Source organism: Hyperolius riggenbachi, chromosome 5, assembly GCF_040937935.1.
Source record: "Hyperolius riggenbachi isolate aHypRig1 chromosome 5, aHypRig1.pri, whole genome shotgun sequence".
In the NCBI taxonomy this organism is placed as follows: Eukaryota; Metazoa; Chordata; class Amphibia; order Anura; family Hyperoliidae; genus Hyperolius; species Hyperolius riggenbachi.
Window position 1 is genome coordinate 105,670,523 of NC_090650.1, and position 19,313 is coordinate 105,689,835.

The 19,313-nt window shown below is 42.8% G+C and overlaps 1 protein-coding gene across 1 annotated transcript in view; it reads right to left on the minus strand.

Moving 5' to 3' along the window:
* The window catches only part of RFTN1 (raftlin, lipid raft linker 1), a 456,281-nt gene extending 451,834 nt beyond the window's left edge, over window positions 1-4,447 (minus strand). Inside the window, exon 1 of the mRNA XM_068236097.1 lies at window positions 4,042-4,447. The gene's annotated coding sequence lies outside the window, so the exon portion shown is untranslated. The remainder of the gene's footprint in view (window positions 1-4,041) is intronic.
* Window positions 4,448-19,313: the final 14,866 nt, after the last annotated feature.

Sequence of the window (19,313 nt, forward strand, 5' to 3'; positions counted from 1 at the left end):
GCCATGCTCAAATGGGACAGCATTTGGAACCATCCATTCCTCTATCGGATTTCCCCTGCTCTTATCAAATAAGAAAAACAAAGTAATTCAGCTGGCAAAATGATAGAGCTATGTATGGCCATACATGTATCAATGTTTTCATCAACTCAAGTGGGGGTTCTATTGCCCCCAGCATAGCCGATTGATTAAGTCACTATCATTTTTGCTCAGCTTATTAATTGAAGAGTTGATCAGGCATGCTGGAAAATCTGTTCAGAGGGCAGTGGATCGATAGCTGCATACTTGAAGACAAGACAAGACAAACAACATATATATTGTAGATAATAGGATAACAGAGGCGCCAACAGGATAAAAACACTAAATGAACTTAAAAACCCATCTTGGTAATAGAGGAGGTAGTGGTGGACTTACCTCCTCCAAGCAGAACATACGACTGTGGATTTTCAGTCAAAACAATTTTATTGGACACTCCAAATAAAGTGCAATGCGTTTCGCGGGGTACAAACCCGCTTCATCAGGCAATAACAGATAGAAGTAAATAGCATCTGCCAGTTTCATCAACGCTGAGCGCCTCTCAGAGTAGTGTTTTTTATACTGTTGGCGCCTCTGTTATCCTATTATCTACATCAAGTCCATCCTTGGTGGAGGGTTGTACCCTTCCTTCTTCTACTACAGAGAGCAACTTTTTAATCCCGAGTGGGGTCAGGACGATCTCCCCACCTGTTTTGACAGTGGTTGCCTAATTGGTAGCCCCGGTCTGTGAGTATTAAATTAATATTATTACTCTTCCAATTATACATTACCAGTACATATTACACTATATTGGGCTCTTGGTGTTCTCTCTTTTTCTCAACATAGACTGTGCTTTTCTCCTGGTGGACTCAAAGCACCAAAGCTGCAGCCACTAGGACGTGCTCTATAGGCAGTAGCAGTGTTAGGGAGTCTTGCCCAAGGTCTCCTACTGAATAGGTGCTGGCTTACTGAACAGGAATCCAAACCCAGGTCGCCTGTGTCAGAGCCCTTAAAGAGAGTCTGAAGCGAGAATAAATCTCGCTTCAGACCTCATAGATAGCAGGGGCATGTGTGCCCCTTCTAAACCGCCGCTATCGCGCCGCTAAACGGGGTGCCTTCACCCCCAAATCCCCTCGGTGCAGCGGGGGAGCGCTTCCTGGTTGGGGCAGGGCTAACCGCCGCAGCCCTGCCCCACGCGCGTCTGTCAGCGCGTATCTCCGCCTCTCCCCCGCCCCTCTCAGTCTTCCTTCACTGAGAGGGGCGGGGGAGAGGCGGCGATGCGCCGCTGATAGACGCGACTGGAGGCAGGGCTGCAGCCGTTAGCCCTGCCTCCAGGAGCGACCAAGTCTGTGACCAAGTGTTGCAGTGGGGGGTTTGGGGGTGAAGGGACCCCCGTTTAGCGGCGCGATAGCGGCAGTTTAGCAGGGGCACACATGCCCCTGCTAACTATGAGCTCTGAAGCGAGATTTATTCTCGCTTCAGAGTCTCTTTAAACAGTACAATATCCAGCCACTATAGTACAGCGTCACCCCATACACTGCTAGTGATTCAACTGATTCTCAATGACATTTCTGCTGAAATCGAATCAAACTCAAGCAGACAAGGTGGAAGAATCTATCACCACTATGAGATCAACTGCTTGCTACACTGGGCTGTTATCCACATGTGTCTGGCCAGCCTAATAAACAAGCTTCACAATCTCCAGTAAAAACCATCACACTGACCAGCCAGCCGGTGCTGAGGAACAGCAATCTCGGTAATGAAGATGTGAGCGTGTCTGTGTGACACTCAATACAAGTGAAATCTGTGCTGGGAAAAGTTGTTAATTAAGTATCTGTCCCCAGCTGCTCCAAGAGCTGGAGGATCAGCTGTGAAATCTACAGCCCTGCACAATACACTGAACCAGAGAGTCATTAGAATGCATTGATGAAACAGTAAAACTGCAAGGTTATACCCATGTCATTCTTCCAGCAGAGCCTGTAGCCCACAGAACAAGTACTACACAGGTTCAATGACAGAGGATCCTATGCATGTGCTGAAAAAAACTGCAACTTTGACAGAATATGGATCCTCTACTTCACATGAACCTTCCAACTCTTCTGCCTAACCCTAACCTACTCTATCCTGTGCCTAACACTAACCTACCCTATTCTGTGCCTAACACTAATCTACCCAATCCTGTGCCTAACAATTACATACCCTATCCTGTGCCTAACACTAACCTACCCTATCCTGTGCCTAACACTAACCTACCCAATCCTGTGTCTAACACTAGCCTACCCTTATCCTGTGCTTAACAATAACCTACCCCTATCCTGTGCCTAACACTAACCTACCCTATCCTGTGCCTAACACTCTTACCCTATCCTGTTCCTAACACTCTTACCCTATCCTGTGCCTAACACTAACCTACCCTATCCTGTGCCTAACACTAGCCTACCCTTATCCTGTGCTTAACAGTAACCCACGCTATCCTGTGCCTAACACTAACCCACCCAATCCTGTGCCTAACACTAACCTACCCAATCCTGTGCCTAACACTAACCTACCCAATCCTGTGCCTAACACTAACCTACCCAATCCTGTGCCTAACACTAACCTACCCAATCCTGTGCCTAACACTAACCTACCCAATCCTGTGCCTAACACTAACCTACCCAATCCTGTGCCTAACACTAACCTACCCAATCCTGTGCCTAACACTAACCTACCCAATCCTGTGCCTAACACTAACCTACCCAATCCTGTGCCTAAAACTACCCTCTACCAGTCCTATGTCTAAAGGTCACCACTAACAATACTATTTGCTGAAGGAACGTTTAGGAACCATTTTTCATACAAACAATCGGAAATGATCGTTTGTGATCACTATTGGAGAAAAATCTCCTGACCAATCCGATCAGATTAATGAAATCGATCCGATTTTCGAAGCAATCCCAATCGATCTGATTTTTCCATAAGTGGTTCCAAAGGATCATTTCCGATCGTTCATACGAAGAATCCTACATAACACTAACTTCCCCTCTCCTCTGCCTAAAGGTGCCCGTTAATCAATCGTCTGGAGAATTGTATCGTTAATGGCCACCTTTACACTAAACTCTCATCTTCCCAACCTAATACTAACTTCCCCTCTTCCTTAGCTAACACTAGCCTCCCCCTCTCGCTAAAGCTGCCTGTTAATGGTACAAAGTTCCAAACAATCAACCGTATGTACGATCGATTGGATCAGGTACCTTAAGGAAGAGGATCAATAATGAACAATCATGCCTTCAATCTGAATTTCAGAATGATTCTTTAAGTCTGGTTGGATTGCTTATCATTTTTCCCTCCACTGGTGGACCAAATAATTATTTCCGATTGATTACAACAATCGGATTGGACTGTCGATCGTTCTGTTAACTGGATTGTTAATAGCCACTTTGACGCTAACCTCCACCTCTCCTCTGCCTAATGCTTAGTACACACAATGCACTTTTCCATCGGATTGACGACTGATTATTTCCGAGAAGTCCGCTCTGATTCCGATCGATTTTGAATAGAAGTGCTCAAAAAAATGATGAAAAATCAGATTGGATCTGTCAGAAATAATCACTTTGACCGTTAATCTAATGCTGAATCCCCACCATACAATTTTTCAGCTAATTTACATGCTCGATCGATTACTTCAAGGATGTTCGATCTGAGAATCGATCGATTTTATGAGCGATTTCCGTTCGTCTCTATGGAAATCGGTCATAAAATTGATAGATCCTCAGATCGGACATGCTCGAAATTATCGATCGGGCATGTAAATCGGCCGAAAAATTGTATGGTGTGGATTCAGCATAACAGAAAAATTGCATCCTGTGTGCTAAGCATAGCACTAACCTCTCTTCCCCTGTCCTCTGAACAGCGCTAAGCTTCCCTCTCCCCTGTCTAGCACTTCTTCTCTGGGATGTAAATTCTGACAGGTTGCATAGGACACCGGCTTAGCAGCTCGCAGGACTCTAGGCACCGCTCTGTACTATAGTTCTGCTGGATGATGATTACCTGAAGCGCTCCGTGCGTCCGCTCCCCTCCGTTATCAGATAACAGCGCACTCCTAGCAGCAGCCGGCGGCCACTCTCATAGCAGGCAGCACCGCTGCAAAGTTTTCAAGCAGCTCGCAGGATCGTAGGTGACGCCGGCAAATAGGTGACAGCGAGGATTCCGGTCCCCAGAGGCGGGTGACAGCCTCTATCTGCCGCTGCTGCTGTGTCTGCACTTCCTCGAAGGCTGAAGTCATGAACAAAATATGTTGCTTCGCACGTTCAGTTGAACCACATCCTCAGTGACTGGCTGCTTTGTATCTGTTCTCTGCTCCAAAGAATGGCAGAGCCGCCTTGACAGCGAGTCCCTCAGATCAATTGAAGCCAGATCAAAAAACTGGAGAGAGGTGCCAAGTTAAACCAGCTGAGAGAGCAGTCAGCATGAAAAAGAAGCCTATGTGCACATAGCATTTCCCTCTAGCTGCCTCCTCTCTCCTACAGGAAATCCTCATCTCTCAAACTCTGGCGCCCCCTCCCTCTCCAATCCCTCATTTTCACTCATCTCTGGGGTCAGTCAAAAGAGGTTACTCTACTAGTTCTCACTCAGCTAATTTCATGGTTCACTAACGTTGTACAGCAGTGTGACTTATAGGATATTATACCTCTCTTATATCCTCTCTAACTTCTATGTCCATAACCCTATTTGGAGATTGTCAGAAGCACTTGATAAAATAAATGCTGTTTACCTCAGATATATCCCCATTATTTATGTAGAATGTGCACATAGAGTACAGTACATAAAAACATAACCTTTCACATTTGTGCTAGCCAAATAAGCTTACAGTCTAACGGGAGCATCCAAGTACCAAAAAGCAGACTGGCGAACAGAGCAGAAAAAACACTGTGATCGAGTTCGGGTCAGTGAATAATGGCGCACAGCGCCTATGCATAAAAGTGGCGCGCATTAAAAAGATACGCTTATCGCTATTTATTGTTAATAATAAGCATAATAATGGCGCACAGGGGAAAAAGAAGAAAACCGGCACACAGTAACGTTCTTTATCAATAGCGCCATTCATATGCCAAACAGCAGATGTTATTGCGCACAGTAACGTTATTTATCATTAGCTAACCTAGTTAGGGTTAGGCACCACCAGGGGGGTTTTAGGGGTTAGGGATAGGTACAGAGAGGGTTCTGTGTGTTAACACTAAATAACGATAAGGCTTTAACGTTAAATAGCGATAAGCGACAAACGGATTAGCGGCAACACCGCCCGCCATTATTCGCAGGCGCCATTTTCAGATGGATCCGATAGAGTTATAGCCAAGTGACACATTTATCTAGGCCCCTCATAATTATGACCGGTTCGCACAGCCGGTGGCTCGTTTTGGCATGCTCAAACACTTTTCTGCTACCAAGCAGAAAAGCGTTTGGCATCGTTTCCCATCGGTTCACCGTTGCATCTCGTATTGAGCCCCTAGGGCAGGGGTGTCAAACTCAAATACAAAGAGGGACGAAATTGTAAACTAAGACCTAGTCGCGGGCCAACCTCAATGTCTAATGGCCTCCTTCCTCTCTTATGAAGTTCTTAGGTGTATAATGGCCCCCTCCAACCCCTAAACTGTTCTCTGGTGTCTAGTGGCCCCCCTCCCCTATACAGTTCCCTGGTGTCTATAGGCCCCCACCTTCCCCTGTACAGTTCCTGGGCGTTTAGAGGCACCTATCCTCCCCTATACAGTTCCCTAGTGTTTAGTGCTTTCCGCCTACCGCCTCCATATGGTTTCCTTGGTGTTCTAGGGCTTCACCTCCAATATAGCTTTCCTGGTGGTTTAGAGTGGGCCAAACATAATGCAAAGTAGGGAAACCCCTTGCGGGCCAAATTTAATGGCTCTGAGGGCCAGATTTGGCCCGCGGGCCGGAGTTTGACATGTATGCCCTAGGGGGGATACGGAAACGCTTATGCCACCAACGCTAGAAGCTACATGCAGCATCTCAGAAAATTCAAATGACTGCAGCACTTCTGCAAACGATGCCTAGAATTGCTCTGAAATCTGCTTCAAAAACCTCTAGCGTTTTGCGGATCTGCTAGAGGTTTTTTGGTGTGCACTGGGCCTTAGACCCATAAATCCAGGAAGAAATGCACCGCCAGGGAGGTTAACCTATCCAGTTTGAGCCCTTTGCCTGTTCTGTCAAAATGCGGGAAAGCGGATCTTGTGTGAGCATAACGTGTTGAAAAACGTGGTTTACAAAATGTGAATGCGCACTTATTCTAGGCTTAAATTTGAACAAGCTAGGGGTGTGGCATACCTGATACTGTTTTGGTGCTGCCCAGAATTCTGCTGTTTTAGCAGCTGTGCTGTCATCACTGGTATGTATAAGCACATATACTGTACTGTATACTGTACATTGCATTCAGGGAAATGTTCCACATGTTTACAGCTGTTTGCCTGTATAAATGTTCACACTAAAGAAGAGGACACTTATCAACCTCAAATTAAACAACTTCAAATGAATGCTTTCATTTTAAGGTAAACTAACAAATAAACACAAAATATCCATAAAGAGTCATTGTAAGCCCAGTTCCAGGTTTTTTTTATTTAAAGGAACACTATCAATTAACTTTTTGTTTTTAACCTGTGATTCAGAGAGTTCCTGAAGTGCTGCTAAATAATGATGTATACATTTCACTTGCTTTTGTTTACTGTATCAAATTCCTTTCACTCTTAACTGATGGCAAATCTGCTCAAATCTGACAGCAGAGTGAACCATGAGGGGAGAGAGAACTCCCTCATAGTACATCTGTTAACCCTGTGTGTGAGAGAAAGCTCTCAGCAGCTGCAGCTGCCTGTGTCCTGTGTCTCTGACTAAAGTATCTGAGGTAAATGTAACTTGTTATAAACATTTGTAATTGTCTGTGACACCTGACACCACAGCTTTTCATACTTTTTTTTTATTTTCAGAGAAAAATACTCTGTAGTCTGATATGCAAAAAAAACAACACTGACTGCATTGCAATAGACACCCCTTTTGAGAATGATTTGTTTCAATAGAGCTAAATCCTACACACAATGAATTAAAGCTTTTGCCTCAGATATTTAACATGAAAAGTAGTACGAACACACAAGATATCCACACCCTTGCAAATAGAAAATTGGAACAATTGGAATGTGCTAGGGTTAATGTCAATTATACCCAAGCCCAGAAAAGAAACCCTGTAACAAGCACCAATCCATAATATATGTGACCGGTCTCTCCTCTCCTTCAGAAAGCGGGGTTGCGCCCGCGTAACTAGTGGGGTCGCTAGAGGGGACCTGCCGTCTCTCCATCACTCCTGTGTTCACCACTTGTCTCCCGGCTAAGTATACATCCTTTCATGCACACATGTGGGCTGCTACACTGTCACTTATTACTTGGAGTCAGGGCCGCCATCAGAATTATCTGGGCCCCATACTTGGCAAACCTACAGGGCCCCCCTTACGCCAAATAACAATCTGATAGTTCGATTGTGTGAGGGCAGAGCCACGGTATGTGGGTTAGAGTCAAAGCAACATGCCTGTCGCCCATAACTCCCACCCATGCATTAATGCATGTTCACCAATTACGCAGCAGGGAAGAGGGAGATGACCACACAACTCCTGTTATGTTATGGTAGAATAATTGCCAGCAGAGGCTCAAGTGGCACTGCCACTGTTTGGGCCCCAGACCCTTCCTGGGCCCCATACTACTGTCCCTCTTGTACCCCCCTGATGGCTGCCCTGCTTGGAGTCATTTCAGACTTCATCTTTGTAGGAATATGGCTTTTGTACTTTGTTGGTAGTCATTTCCACAGCAGTGGAACTATTTATTCACTTAGGTTTCCCACTATCAATTTTTGCACAAAGTTATGATAGTCTAAATGCTATTTGTATATATACTGTTCGCATTTTAGAAAACATTAGAAGCGGTGTTGCACTTATATATGTTTATGAGACACTATTATTGCACTTTATAGGTAATACTGAACCCGGATTCAAACAGACTGAGAGCTCTATTTAGAAGCCCTCAGTACTTATTAGCTTGATATTGCACATGTGCATACAGGTTAAATACGATGGGAAACGTTTTATGGGATGTTTTAATTGTTTTTATTGTTTTGGGGCTTTACCCCTTCATTTGTATAGTTGACCAATTAGCGGATCATTGTTAAATAAAGATATTTTGTATATGACATATATTATGGATTGGTGCTTGTTACAGGGTTTCTTTTCTGGGCTTGGGTATAACATGAAAAGTAGGAAAATGTTTACACAGCTACGTAGACATTATTTGTAGATTGTCATCTTAGAAAATAATAAGATGCTTACATATGAAGAGGAAAGCCTCTGAATTCTACAGAAGTCTGGTTTGCGTCTGGTCCTCTTTGTGCATGAGCCGAGCCATTCTGTACCTGTGCGATTATGGTCACATACTGTATGCTTAGTTGCACTGAGCTACTCGTGGACAATCTTCTTCCGGTTTCTGGTGTGGCCGTACTCGTGGAGGAACAATATGGCTGCACTTGTACATGGTGTGGAGCGTAGCCACAATAACAACATATCAACAAGCGTTTTTTGGACATGTCCCAAAGGTCCATGTAAGGCAACATTTGGAGCAAGGAGGACATAGAAAGCCTCTGGAGGATCTACTGTATATTTTTTGTCTCTGGTACATTAAGTTCTGGTTATCTTGGGGGTGTTGTCTGTGTCCTCTACTGCAATGATTTTCCTGCACTTCCTGTTCCTGGAGCTTAAGAACTAATATGAAAACCGGCAGTCCCAGGGACAGGAAATGAGAGAATTAAAGCATGTCAAGATTGCGACTCCTCCTCACTCTACACCAGTGGTGTCAAACTCAAATGGACGGAGGGCCGAAATGTAAAGTTTAGAGCAGGTCGAGGGCCGACAAGTACAGTATATTTATGCCCTCCCCCCCCATTTGGAATTATGGTACAAAACCCCACAATTTGCACCACACGTTATAGCCACGGTGCGACAAAGAAACAAATAAACAAAAAACAGCCTCAGTAAAGGGAGGTATATAGTGTATAGTAAAAACTATGAAATGTATTGTATGGGCATGTTCACATCTTTGCACTGAAATGGAACATTGTTATCCAGATGGCCCATCCCGACTTCTGAATTGTAAATTTATGCAGATTGTAAAAAAATCAAATGCACTTCCTTTCAATATTAATTGGCCCAGAGCCTTGTTCTATAAAATTTAGATTACATTTGCATGGTTAAATCTAATTAGCTAGAGTTGTCCCTAAGTATTAGGAATCTAGAGGTGCCCCCAACTGAAGCGTGATCTCGCCAGTGGAATGCTGGGTGAGTAATTTTCTCATTTATACTCTCATCAGGACTTTGCATAGGGAAGGATGGAGGGAGGCAATGTTCCTATTTATTGATCTCTGGGCTAACGGGAGGCGGCACGGGAGCACGCAGCAGCAGCAGCCTTTTGGATGTAACAGCAACGGCCAAAAGGCTAAAGTAGTTAAAAGACAGTGTGTGGTTTCTAAACTGCAAATATGACAGAATTATGCAACGGTATAAAAAAAAGCTCGATAACAGAAAATAAAAATATGAGACTCAATGTTCTTTTCATTATCTGTACTACACAAACAATTCACTGTATCAGGTTTTTTTTTTTGCTTCAAGTTTGCTTTATAGCTATGTTTATTCACTGATGTCAAACACGTTCAGTTTAGATAGTTATCTGGGTTGAAAAAAAGACATACGTCCATCAAGTTCAACCAGAATTTACTGCCGTTTTGAATGAGTATTTACTAAATACACAAATTAAAATATTGTTTCCATGCTCATATGCTAGCACGTCATTTAATGCTATTTCTGTGTTTTCATTGTACATTTTCCTGCCTATGCCAGGTTTTGCAGCAGGTTAAAGGACAACTGCAGCAAGAGGGCTATGGAGGTGGCCATATTTGATTCCTATTTAGCAATACAAGTTGCCTGGCTATGCTGCTGATCTTCTGCCTCTAAGGCTGCATTTCCACTTGTGCGGTGCGGAATCGCCGGGAAATCACTGCAGACGAAATCACATGCGGGTGCGATTTTGCATGCGTTTTTTCCTGCGATTTCGCATGCGATTTCGCATAGTAGTTGGTAGTAGGTGGGCGATTTTAACCATGTCACTGCCTGTGTAAATTAACATTACCTCCTATGCAAAATCGCATGCGAAATCGCGGGGAAAAACGCATGCCAAAACCACATGCGATTTCCCTATTAGATACATTGTATGCGATTCGCTTAGCGGCGTGCGGGGAGCGGATTCTGACAGCTCTGCCGTGTAGATTTTCCCCGCACACAAAAACGCTCCGCACAACGCACAAGTGGAAACAGGCCCATCCACTTGTATTGGCTGTGCGAATCCGCATGCGGACAACGCATGCGGATTCGCTATAGTAGAAATGAACCCTAATACTTTTAGCCACAGGCCCTGAACAAGCATGCAGCAGATCAGATGTTTCTGACATTATTGTCAGATTTTACAAGATTAGCTGCATGCTAGTTTCTAGTGTGATTCAGACACCACTGCAGCCGAGTAGATTAGCTGGGCTGCCAGGTAACTGGTATTGTTTAAAGAAAAGAAATATGGCAGCCTCCATATTCTTCTCACTTCAGTTGTTGTTTATGCCACCAAGAATACTACATGCAGACTACCTTGTGGGTAGGTAAACTCTCCTTTACTAGGCTACAGGAAAGTAATTATTTTACCTGATAATTACACTTTTGAAATTAGAACATTTTGTTCATTAAATTTGTTCATTAAATTTGCAATGTTCTAATTTAATTACAAGCACATTGAAAACTACTAAAATTATTTTTTAAAAAAATCTTAATTGAAAATTAGAATTTTAAATGAAACAGATGTTCTGTGTTGAATGACACGTGCAGGTTTGAAGTGCCCTATTCCGTTTAGCTTATGATACATTGGAGTATATTTTGCAGCATCAGGGCTGGGAGCACCATCTCAGCACATAGCACAATTCTCATGCTGCCACTCAGCGATCTGCAGTACCAGCCTCTCCTACTTCAGTCAAGGGCATCTCTGTGCGGGAACACCTGAAATTCATCTCATGCTAAATTTGTGCCATACAATCATTGTCATCAAAAATAGCAAATATAATTAATGTTCCCTAAAAGTTTACACTATATTTTGATGCTGAGAAATTGTACTGAAAAAAAAAATCAAGCAGTTGAGCATGGCAGAAAATTTCAGTCCTGCTGATGAAAATAGAAGCGTTTTTTTACCATTAAGTTGAAAAGATTGTGTAGGCGGTTTGTTCAAACTTTTGTTCGTGTTTACCAGCATCATACCTTTTACTAATAATGCCCAGCATGACATTTACACTAAGGCCAGCTGGGCTAGGATTAGGGATGATCAATAAGATGCAAATTCTTGCGAAATTATGCAAATGTTTATGCAAATATATGCAGTTTGAAAATGGACCAATTAATTTAAACCTGGTTTAAATTCATTGGTCCATTTTTAAGCTGCATATATTTGCATAAAAATGTGCATACATTTGCATCAACTTGGAAGAATTTGCATATTTGTATTCATCCCTGCGCCACTCACTTCGGGATTTGCACTGCCCACCCACGTCAGGATTCATGTTCACCCAACACAAATATTTATACCAATTGCGGAGAACTTTTGGACAACAGATACTCTACAATTTTCGCCGGGGGGAAACGAGTGTTCCTGCAAAAACGTGTCGCAATTAGAGGTTTTTTTTCGAATGTTAAAAAAAAATTGTTTTCAAACTAGACCTATTGAGTCTGATTACCTGGAAGTCCATTATTTACCTCTCTTTTAATCTTATTTTAATGTATTTAATCCTGAGTTGGTGCCTCTGTTTTGTAATCATTGATACCCGTCAGTGCAAGGAGAGATGTGCGCCAATTAATCACTGTACAGAGTATTTACATTTTGTTTTTAACTGTAAAATTTACTTCAACCTTTTCTGGACCGGATGGCTCTGGCTGCCATCTATAGCCATTCATGCCCCTTTTAAGAGCTCTGATTGGCACACAGTAATCACAGGGTCAGGCTATACGAATATACAGAAGCTCTGCTGTCAGCATGACAGCAGAGTGAGCGGGTACAATGATGCAGACATCGGCTGGAACGGCGAGAGTGAGCGGCGCGGATGATTGGAAACTATGCCCTGGCAGGGATAACGGCTCCTCAGCAGGGCGTAGATTTCAATCACCAAGGTCCGGAATCAGTTAAGGAGAAAGTTTATATGCATAGAAAATCTAAAATAAATAATTGATCAATGAACTAAGAAAGTGCACCCTGAAAATGGTTGCTTTTGGCAACTATCAATGGTGCGTTACATCGGACAGTATAATCACATTGCTAAAGCAATGTAACTACAGTACAGACCAAAAGTCTGGACACCTTCTCATTCAAAGAGTTTTCTTTATTTTCATGACTATGAACATTGTAGATTCACACTGAAGGCATCCAAACTATGAATTAACACATGTGGAAGTATAGTACATAACGAAAAAGTGTGAAACAACTGAAAATATGTCATATTCTAGGTTCTTCAAAGTAGCCACGTTTTGCTTTGATTACTGCTTTGCACACTCTTGGCATTCTCTTGATGAGCTTCAAGAGGTAGTCCCCTGAAATGGTCTTCCAACAGTCTTGAAGGAGTTCCCAGAGATGCTTAGCACTTGTTGGCCCTTTTGCCTTCACTCTGCAGTCCAGCTCACCCCAAACCATCTTGATTGGGTTCAGGTCTGGTGACTGTGGAGGCCAGGTCATCTGGCGCAGCACTCCATCACTCTCATTCCTGGTCAAATAGCCCTTACACAGCCTGGAGGTGTGTTTGGGGTCATTGTCCTGTTGAAAAATAAATGATGTTCCAACTAAACGCAAACTGGATGGAATAGCATGCCGATGCAAGATGCTGTGGTAGCCATACTGGTTCAGTATGCCTTCAATTTTGAATAAATCCCCAACCGTGTCACCAGCAAAGCACCCCCCCACCATCACACCTCCTCCTCCATGCTTCATGGTGGGAACCAGGCACGTAGAGTCCATCCGTTCACCTTTTCTGCGTCGCAAAAAGACATGGTGGTTGGAACCAAATATCTCAAATTTGGACTAATCAGACCAAAGCACAGATATCCACTGGTCTAATGTCCATTCCTTGTGTTCTTTAGCCCAAACAAGTCTCTTCTGCTTGTTGCCTGTCCTTATCAGTGGTTTCCTAGCAGATATTCTACCATGAAGGCCTGATTCACACAGTCTCCTCTTGACAGCTGTTCTAGAGATGTGTCTGCTGCTAGAACTCTGTGTGGCATTGATCTGGTCTCTAATCTGAGCTGCTGTTAACCTACGATTTCTGAGGTTGGTGACTCGGATGAACTTTTCCTCCACAGCAGAGGTGACTCTTGGTCTTCCTTTCCTGGGGCGGTCCGTATGTGAGCCAGTTTATTTGTAGCGTTTAATGGTTTTTGAGACTGCACTTGGGGACACTTTCAAAGTTTTCCAAATTTTTCGGACTGACTGACCTTCATTTCTTAAAGTAATGATGGGCAATCATTTTTCTTTACTTAGCTGCTTTTTTCTTGCCACAATACAAATTCTAACGGTCTATTCAGTAGGACTATCAGCTGTGTATCCACCTGACTTCTCCACAACGCAACTGATGGTCCCAACCCCATTTATATGGCAAGAAATCCCACTCATTAAACCTGACAGGGGACACCTGTGAAGTGAAAACCATTTCAGGTGACTACCTCTTGAAGCTCATCAAGAGAATGCCAAGAGTGTGAAAAGCAGTAATCAAAGCAAAACGTGGCTACTTTGAAGAACCTAAAATATGACATATTTTCAGTTGTTTCACACTTTTTGGTTATGTACTATACTTCCACATGTGTTAATTCATAGTTTGGATGCCTTCAGTGCGAATCTACAATGTTCATTCATAGTCATGAAAATAAAGAAAACTCTTTGAATGAGAAGGTGTGTCCAAACTTTTGGTCAGTACTGTATATTGTAATGGTACTGTTCACGTGCAGTATGATAGGCCCTTCGGTAGTAATGCAATGCTTGCAGCGGATTACCGCATAACACACGCAGCAAGCTTTCTATGTACTGTATGCATTGCACCAAAGGCATAATGTGCGATGTGACTTTTCCCCTCCATTGTGTTGCCATCCTGCTTTTCAAGCAATGCAACACAACTGCCTGAAAAGGCTAAAATCTTGGGAAGTTTACAGAAATATTTCTGCTGCTTTGAAGATCTCAGTGAGTACAGTGGCTGCAATCATCCGTAATTGGAAGAAGTTCAAAACCACCAGGCCTCTTTGTAGAGTTGGCTGGCCATCTAAACAGAGCGATCGGAGGAGAAAGGCCTTAGTCAGAGAGGTCACCAAGAACCCGATGGTCACTCTGTCAGAGCTCCACAGGTCCTCTGTGGAAAGAGAACCTTCCAGAAAGCAACCATTTTGGCAGCAATACACCAATCAGGCCTGTATGGTAGAGTGGCCAGACAGAAGCCACTCCTTAGTAAAAGGCACATGGCAGCCCATCTGGAGTTTGCCAATGAGACAAACATTTAACTCCTTGGTGTAAATGCCAGGCGTTCCGTTTAGAAGAAACCAGGCACCGCTCATCATCAGGCTAAACACTTCCCTACAGTGAAGCATGGTGGTGGCAGGATCATGCTGTGGGGATGATTTTCAGTGGCAGGAACTGGGAGACTCCGATTTACCGTCTCTGGAGAAATCTTAAAATGGCTGTGCACCAATACTTCCCATCCAACCTGATGGAGCTTGAGAGGTGCTGCAAAGAGGAATGGGCAAACTGGCCAAGGATAGATGTGCCAAGCTTGTGGCATCATATTCAAAAAGACTTGAGGCTGTAATTGCTTAATACTTTATTGATGCAGGATGCACATTTGGCAGCAAAGGCTGTGAATACTGATGTAGATGTGATTTCTTAACGTTTTTATATTTTTAATAAATTTGCCAAATCCTCAAGTAAACCTTTTTCACGTTGTAATTATGGGGTGTTTTGTGTAAAATTCAGAGGAAAAAAATGAATTTAATCCATTTTGGAATAAGGCTGTGACCAGTGGCGTAGCTCTGGAGCTATGGGCCCCGGTGCGAGTTTTACATGGGGGGCCCCCCAAGCACTGTATATGTAACACTTGATACGGCGCACTAAAACCTGCCACAGTCATCCACAGTATTAGAGGTGCAAAAAGGGGATGGGGAACAGTTTGTTAATGATTACTACTATTCAAAGCGTCTATAGAAGTGATTATTACCACCACAGGACAGGACCAATAAATAGCTAATACTTTGGTTGAGGAAGAGCCCCATGGTGCTCCTCTGGCCCAAGGGCCCCGATGCGGTTGCTACCTATGCAACCCCTGTTGCTACGCCACTGGCTGTGACAAATTGTGGAAAAAGTAATACATTGTGACTACTTTACAGATGCACTGTATAGCCCTTCCTGATGCTTCTAACCTCCATACCTAACAAACAGCAACAGCCCCCTACCCTATAACCTAACTCTCTTCTCCTGGGAGCATAATCCCAAACACTAAATACATCAGAGGGCAATATAAAAGCTTGGCGGATGAGCTTTTTGTCCCTAGACCTTCTCAAAGGACTAGAGGACACGATCTGTGCATGGAGGAAAAACGTTTTAGCCATTTATTTAGGAAAGGGTTCTTTACAGTAAGAGTGATTAAGATGTGGAATGCATTGCCACAGGAAGTAGTTATGGCAAACTCTATACCTGCATTTAAAGGGGGCTTAGATGCTTTCCTTGCATTGAAAGACATCCATGGCTACAATTACTAGGTAATGCCTAATGATGTTGATCCAGGGATTTTATCCGATTGCCATCTGGAGTCGGGAAGGAATTTTTTTCCCTTTTGGGGCTAATTGGATCATGCCTTGTAAGGGTTTTCGCCTTCCTCTGGATCAACAGGGATATGTGAGGGAGCAGGCTGGAGTTGTACTTTGTTCTCCATTTGAACTCGATGGACGTATGTCTTTTTTCCACCCAAATAACTATGTTACTGTGTTACTATTGACTCTCTGTTTTCAGTGTACAATGTTGTGCCATTTTGATAGAAAACATTCTGTGTCAAAATTAAATGGTTTTCCATGCACCAAAGATAAGCACCCGACTCTGGTCACAGCTTATCAACATACACACTTGTATTTGTGGGTGTTGAAACAAACTGCTTCTGGGTCAGGTACTTTATGACCATATTTTTATTTCTACATTATAAAAGGTATGTCACAGAAGTGTGCAGAAACTGGGGTATGGTTGAATAGCTGCAGGACTACAAAAAACTTCAAGCCTAACCTGAATCTGTCTGAAAGGAAATGCACGCATTTGTGCTTTGCAAGACAGGAAATATGAGGGTTAGCTGCTGTGTTTCTGATAGGAGACGTCTAATAAGTGCTAACCCATGTCTGTCAGGAAACTGATTAAGATGTGGCATGCCAGGTAGCATGAAATATGAGCGCCTATTTTGTGCTGGTCTTTGCATCTGGTATATTTGTTAGTGGGGAGACTGTCAGGCAGGGCTGCTGGCAGTACTTGCATTACATTTCAGGAACACAGTTCTAGCTGACATATTAAAATGCGGATAAGAAGTTGAATTTCAGCATTTTTTTTTAGACTTCAGTTTTTATAAAATATATAAATGTCCAAGGTAATCCTTTCTAAGCTGAGCAAGATGAATGTGTGAGCTGCTGTATATAGAGGTGTGTTACTTCAATGCTCCTGTCCCAGTTTCTCAGCAGCTCCATGTTACTAGGAAATGTTGTTTGAAGATGATGAAGATTCAATTAAAGGGTTTTTACTCGATTCAATAGGCATAAATAACAAGAAGGAAAAAATATGAAGAGGATAGCAGTTTGTCAGAATTCTGATTCTAGATGTATTATTATTATTTAGTACTTATATAGCGCCAACATACTACGCAACGCTGTACAGAGTATATTGACTTGTCACTGAACTGTCCCTCAGAAAGGCTCACAATCTAATCCCTACCATAGTCATATGTGTATGTATGTATCATGTAGTGTAAGTATCATAGTCTAGGGCCAATTTAGGGGGAAGCCAAAAATTAACTTATCTGCATGTTTTTGGGATGTGGGAGGAAACTAGAGTACCCGTAGGGAACCCACACAGACACGGGGAGAACATACAAGCTCCTTGCATATGTTGACCTGGCTGGGATTTGAACCAGGGAGCTAGCGTCGCAAGGCAAGAGCGCTAACCACTACGCCCCTGTGCTGCCCATATATGGTTCAAATAAATAAAATAAAGGTCACTCTGAAGACCTGCTGGCCTGTCAAAACTTTCAGACTTGTATAATACATAATGAAATAGTTTATTTGCACAATATTCATTTACAAAGTAATTTGTCAATGATTGGCCGTTGTAAAATCTTACCTCACACCTGATTTAGGTTCTTTGATGTATCAGAGACTCCAGCATCTCTATTGTTGACAAGGTGAATCATTGGGGGGAAATATTTTTTTCCTCTGAAGTGAGCAGGAATATCACCTCATTTACCAGAGTGCTCTGGGGAGTGGGAAGAGAAAGTTGCATAGAATCATAGCCTAGGCCAGGGTTTCTCATACCTATCCTCGTGACTCCCCAGTGGTGCAGGTTTTGCAGGCAACCTTCACCTATGCACAGGCACATGGAATCCCTGTAGCTGAGACACTAATTACCCCACCTGTGCATAGAAGATGTTGCTAGGAAAGCATGCACGGTTAGGGAGTGACTAGGATAGGTTGGGAAACACTGGTGTAGACTAAATATCACTGGGAGGGTTGGTTACTTACAAATATAAATAAAACAATATATAAATGTATCCTTAATGACTCCCAATGCCTGAGCAGGACTGACCAGGAGGCCTCTAAACACACTAGATTGTCGAATGAAATAGTAATTTTTGGCCAACAATCATCACATGTGTGTACATACCTTAAGTCTAGTATTGTGGCACAGGTCAATAACTGAAGTTCCTATACACTTCCTACTGACTTCATATTTTTTCTTCTTGTCATGAGGGGGAGGAAAATGGATGGAAATGGCTGGGACACACTGCTACAGAGAAAGACCGCACTGAAAAACCCAGGCAGACAGGTAAGTTAGAAAATGCAAAAATGGTTCAGTTCATACACAATACTTGGCATTACACATGATGTATTGTGCGCAACATGCATAAAAAAAACCCACATGCATGAACCAGCGTTTTAATATTTACGTCCAATAAGTATAATGACTTTCAGTAATTCATGTGTATCATAATAAATCCTGGACTGACCACAGTATAAACCCCTAAGTGTCGGGGCTTTACACAGAAACAGGAACAACCTATAAAATATTAACTGTACAAACTTCCCCTTTCATGGTTTCCACAAATCCAGTTTCCATATTAGACGAAGGAAGAGATTTAGAATTATAGCAGTCATGTAACTTCCTCTATTTCCACGGGCCTGGGACCAAAAGCACAATTTTAATGATAAAAGGGCAGAGCATCTCCTAACAGACTCCAAAGGCTGCCACTTGCACATTTTGCAATCCAATATAGTTAATTTTGAGATTTAAAAACGAGTCCTCATTCACAGTGGGCGCTGTAACGCAGCTTACTGCACTGCAATGCACCATCTATGCAAAGTTCACAGTGCAGCGGTACGATATAACGGGATGTGTTATGGTAACACTGCATGCAGTTACCACTAAATGTGCGCATTAACGGATAAAGTGAAAGGATACTTTGTATTGACTTCATGCCTCATAGTATGCGACGTAATGAGGTCGTATTGTGCGGCACTATGATGTTCCGTCCCAGCTATATAGGGAAGGCAGTGCAATGTTCCACTGTTAACCTAGCACAAACTGCTAAAATCATATATAAAATCTAAATTAATCAATAGAAAGCAGCAAAACAAATGCTGAAAAAGTATTTAAACAAAATCATGGAGCACTTCTAATCTATAAAGCAGCCATGAGGTGAAGTTAGCTGCAATAGAGGATACTTGGCCAGCTCAGTTAGATACAGGGGTACATGCTATATGATCTATGGGTCAATACTCTCTCAACACCATCCTAAAGGAACTAACAGGTACTGCAAGAGACCATCTCTAACCATGCATTCTGTATAAAATAAAAGCTTAGCTTGTATGTATTCTTTAAAATGCAGTTTGAAGACAACACTACCAAAACAAAAAACCTCTTATAAAGCAGGT